The 5,023-nt window shown below is 44.0% G+C and overlaps 1 long non-coding RNA gene across 1 annotated transcript; it reads right to left on the bottom strand.

The window, feature by feature from the left end:
• Positions 1-3,601: 3,601 nt before the first annotated feature.
• On the bottom strand, positions 3,602-4,819 carry LOC138452539 (uncharacterized). Its single transcript, XR_011260208.1, has 4 exons — positions 4,644-4,819; positions 4,434-4,544; positions 4,135-4,256; positions 3,602-4,017 (listed from the first exon to the last, which is right to left on the bottom strand). It is a non-coding gene; the product is annotated as an uncharacterized lncRNA (long non-coding RNA).
• Positions 4,820-5,023: the final 204 nt, after the last annotated feature.

Below are 5,023 nucleotides of genomic sequence, written 5' to 3'. Positions count from 1 at the left end.
GATGTCATGTTGCGGATACGACCAGAAACCCCACAACATCGTTATGTGGGATGGCCCACGTTGGGGCACATCCCAGGGGAAGTGACGTTGGGGTAGGGAGGCGGGTGGCGGGGAAAAGGGCAGTTTTACTTTGTAATGTAGAATAAAGCAGACGTGCCATTGAACCCCTCTGCTTGCTGTGTCGTTATTGGGATGGGTACGTAGCCTCCCATAAGACTGTAGCGGGCAGCCCCCGTCTACCAGGGACACGACAAAGGATTACCCAAAAAGATTGGGAAAAAATGAATTCATCAAAATGCCGAATACGGCAGTGCAAAAAAAAGACTACATTCCGAAAATGTCGAATAAGAGGAGTAAGGGTTTCAGGGGTGTCACCCACTCCCCATGATTGACATTAAGGGAATTTTAGAGTTTCTGGGGTGTCCCTCGCTTCCGGTTAAAGCAAAGTTGAAATTTTAATAAACAGACTCGGATTGGGGGGGGTGAAATGAGGATGCGGAACCCGCGTAGCAGGGAAAGAGATGCAGAGAGGGACAGCAGAAACGTGGGCTGCCGTGGTAAGATTTAGGGATAGGGGGGATGGCGGGATGATAGAGGGATGTTAGGGAGAATTCTCATTCTACGGCTAATTTCCCTTACCTATAGAGTCCCCCAGCAGCTTTGCTGGATTTGAAGGGTTTGTTTCTTTTTACCTGCTAAGAGTGAGACTCTTTTTCCCACTCTTAGGCCTTTTTGCTATCTGTGTTCTAGGCTATTTTTTGTGTTTAATGTCTATGGGATTTTCTCAACCCCATAGGAACCATCTTTATTCACATGTATTACACATCACCCTCCGTGCAGTGACACAGGGGTGTCGTAGCGACCTCCAAACATAGACTCCCTACCCTGGGACCGACTACTTTCTCCCAGGGCATGTAAAGTCCCAATTGGCTTTACTAGTCAATGTTTATGAACTTAACCAGTACATCCCATTTTACTATGGAGGTACTGGAAAGGGTTAATAGTTTTTCCCTTATGTTCATTTTCGAAGGGGTACCGTGCAGTCCCTCTCTCTAAAGTTTCTGGCTGGTGGCAGTGGTTACTACCACAAATATTCGACTGCAAATATTTCCCTATGGGATTTTCCCATTGTTCGAGGCTACCACTTTTTCTGACAGCCTTTAACATACCGCCGGTTTATTTTTATATTAACTTTACTCTGGTAGGTTTTATTTGCCAGAACTGTAATATAACTTCTTTCTCGTGTCTTTCTCTAAACTCCTAACCCAGGTTGGGGATCCTTTGTTCGTCCTTTTGGCGGGCTTCTGCCAAGAAGCCCTCCTTTCGGAGCCACTGAGTCTGGGGTGGGTGAGTTGTGTGGGAGGGGGAGTAGGACCCCTGGACAGGGTTGCCTCCGCAACCCATGTTGCACTCTATCCTGATAGGCTGGAGGGTCTCCCGCCAAGACGACCACTCCACTGTGTGAGTGACAGCTAGGCTGTATGAATGGGGATCTTTTTGCATAAAAGCAGGGTCCTGAGGACTGGAAGAACAATACGTCGCTACTGGAACTAAGAAGCCGAAGAGGAGAGAAGCCAAAGACATCTGCAACGACTGAACCACCGGTGAAGCCCTGCTGCAGCGTCTCACCACTTTTCTCCACACGACGAGAGAAGATCTTCATCTGCAAGAGCTTTCTTCCCTTGAGCTGGTGGGGCCAACCGTTTGCCAATCGCCTTCCTGTACTTGCCTTGGTCAAATCGCCAGTACTCAGTACTCGGAGGCCAGATAGTTAAACACCAGTCCACAAGGACTGCGATTTAAAGGAGCGTACCTTTTATTCGTCAGGCAGCACCGTGGCTGGTTTCATGCCTGGGTAGTGCACTAACTCGAACCTTCCTCCACGACGAGAGCCTCTCTTCCTCTTCTGGATCCCCCGAACTGCAGGAACTACCAGGAACAACCGCCACCGCAGGAGTCACTTCTTCACGTTTAAGGTACATTGGCCCTCATTACAAGTCAGGCGGTGGACCATGGTGCTATTAGCACCATGGTCCATGCCGGATTCCGCCATGGTGGATGGCGGAATTACCGCCCCATTCCAAGGTGAGTGGGGCGGTAATTCCCCATTCACCATTTGCCCTTCCCCATTCCCATTTTTGCCCCATAGGGCATAATGGGGATGGAGAAGGCGCTAATTACGGCACCGTAAATTACGGTGCCGTAATTAGCACCAAGGTCGCTTAGCGCCTTGGACTTTAACGCCTGCAAAAAGCAGGCGTTAAAGTGTGAATCAGGCATTAAGGGTTAACGGCGCCGACGGCGCCGTTAAACCCTTAACGCCTGACTTGTAATGAGGGCCATAGTTCCGCCAGGCCGCCCTTTCTTCGCCGTAGCCCTAAAGGTGTTTTAAATCCTTTACCTACCTGTTGGGTTGGCCGCCCTCTCTCTTAACATTGTCTTTCGCTTTCTGAATCCACCTTTTCAGCCTCATTAATCAAAGACTTGACTGCAGCTAGAAGAACATTTTGCTCCTGGGCCCTTGCCCTGTAGCACTGACTCTGGCACAGGCCTACTGACTCGGGTTACATTTGTTAGACCTGCCTTCCTTAGATTGATTCTCAACTCAAACTGTGTTGGTGCTTCTGTTTCTTATAACTACCCCTTCCTTCCCATTTGCTAAATCTTGTGAAATGCCATTTTGCTCAGTTTTCATTTAAGTATATGCTATACTGATGCGCTGTCTGATCTAAACTGGTGCACAAACTTATGGGAAGTGTGGATAGGGTGTGTAAGAAGCTATTTCTATATAACTTGAGCTTTCCCTCCCTTGAGAGAAATTGTTAGAGGATCCCTTGTGTGTAGTTTTCACTGTGCCGTTTTACTCAGTTTTCACTCTGGTTCACTTGGTCTACAATTTAAATAGGGAGTGTGTATATTTTTCCTTGATTTATTTTAACTTGCTTGATGACTGTGATAAATGTGTTTTAATAGAAGTGTATAAAGAAATAAATATATATCTACTTTTTAATACAAAGCTTTGGTCAGTGTTTCCTTGTCCCAGAGTACTGTAGGCCTAACGTGTAAACCCTGAATACTGCTCATCTCCCTCTTGAGATAAGTCTGGCTGCTCAGCCACAGCTACCAACTAAATCTTTGTGGTACAGACTGATACCAAAGGGGATTCATTGCTCTCACCTGTAGTCCTAATCTTCGGTAGTGCTCCCTAAGGGAACTGCACAGGATTCTGCCTAACAAGGGCAAGGGTGATGTATGTGATTACGCTGTGCTGAACATTTCGAAATCGAATATTTCGAATTTGTTATTTTTGGCTACGAAATAATAACGTACATCCAGCCAAACAATGGAAATTCCTGCTGAACAGTTGTACATGCTCGTAAGAAGAGTGTAGACGAGCACACCTTTTGTAAATTTTGACCTCTATTTGTTCAACAAGGGTTTCTGAATTTTAGAAGTATCTTAGGTGCCCCCAGAGCTAGATCCTTGGCTCCAGGATCAAATCTAAACAACAAGTTTTTTGTGATCACTTTACTTAAAAAATGATCATCGCTCTGTGCACACCTTTGGGCAATAAACAATGCAAAATTATGTTTTATCACAATTCTGTTTCAACATATCTTTGTTTAATCATTTTAGATAACATCACTCTAAATGAAAGTAAATATAAAAGTAAACTTGCACATTTTCATCAATTAACTCTTTCGTTTGTTCCAAAAATACGCTACATCAACATAAAAAAGTAACATTACTTCATGCTTAACAATACTTTAAATACAGACACATAAATTGTTTCCTTTCTGGTTATTTGTGTCACAAGTAAAGTTTCAAATTTGTACTGTGTTGAAAAGTTCATTTCTTATTTGTCAAACACCACTAGTCCTTTACGTTTCAGAGTTCATTATGCAGCTTCTAGAAAATTGCCTTCTTGTTGGTACGACTCTCTAATGCACAACGCGTTTCGTGCAATTCATGCCCTTCATCAGGTGTGGACAAGTGTCTTTTTCCGTGAGTAATTGTCTGCAAAATTAGATAAATAAATGTTCTAATCAGTATAATTCGCCCAATGTGTTCCAAATATTGCTTTACTTGTTGGATTTTATTGAAGAAAATTGTGTTGATAGCTTTTTTTCTGACCTTAGGTAGCCGTGACTGTGAAAATCTTTTCTTCTTGATTAAACGTTACTCCTGTGTAGTTGTCTTGTTGAGCCTGCGCTTACTGCATTTCTTCAGATCAAACGGGAGATTTTTTGCTCAATCTGTAAGTGGATAGATAGTATACGATTTTCTTGAGATCTTCCCTTTCAGACATGTTAGGTTTTGTACCGGGAACAGTCGCTACTTTTATAGCGCTGTGTCCCAGTTCCAAAACCTGCATTTTCTAACATTATTACATCCTGCTTAATGTTATGCAGTCTTTCAATTGTAATGCTCACCTCTGCCGGAGCGTAGTGGCAAAACAGTCTTAAACTCTTTGGAGTGTCTCCACCCAAGGATGATATTCTGGCTGCAGGCTTCTTCTAACTAGTGTTTGAAATCTTTTCTCCCTGCAATGTGATCGATTTCATGTGAGAACTGTGTTCATGGCTAATCTGTTGTTTACCCACGTTGAAATTGTGTGCGTCATTTCATGCTTTAAAACGTACCTGGATAGTTTTTTTTACAGATTTCTGGAGCCTCGCATCCCGCTAATTTTTCTCCTCATTTCTCTCTCCTACGCTTCCCGTCCTTGTTTCCCTGGTCGTTTGGCATTCGTGGTGCAGAGTATTCCACGTTTCGGAGTTCCGTGAACTGATTCTTTCTTCCTCGAACTTCGTGGACTGCGTTCTTCAGGTCGTTATGGAAACCATGTTGGCTTTCCTCAGTAGTATTACTCCATGTTTAGAGGAGGTGACTTACTGCTCGATCTCTACGGGCGCCATCTTGTAATGTTATAATCCAGCAGTTTCTCATTGCTTTTCATTATAACTTGCTTGGATGGTCTCTTGATCTTCAATTTTGGAGTGCCCAGACTGGATCTGATTTA

This window comes from Ambystoma mexicanum, chromosome 4p (assembly GCF_040938575.1).
Source record: "Ambystoma mexicanum isolate Mex_15411 chromosome 4p, UKY_AmexF1_1, whole genome shotgun sequence".
Lineage (NCBI taxonomy): Eukaryota > Metazoa > Chordata > Amphibia > Caudata > Ambystomatidae > Ambystoma > Ambystoma mexicanum.
Note: the sequence above shows the minus strand (reverse complement) of the source record. Positions and strands in the feature narration are given on the sequence as shown.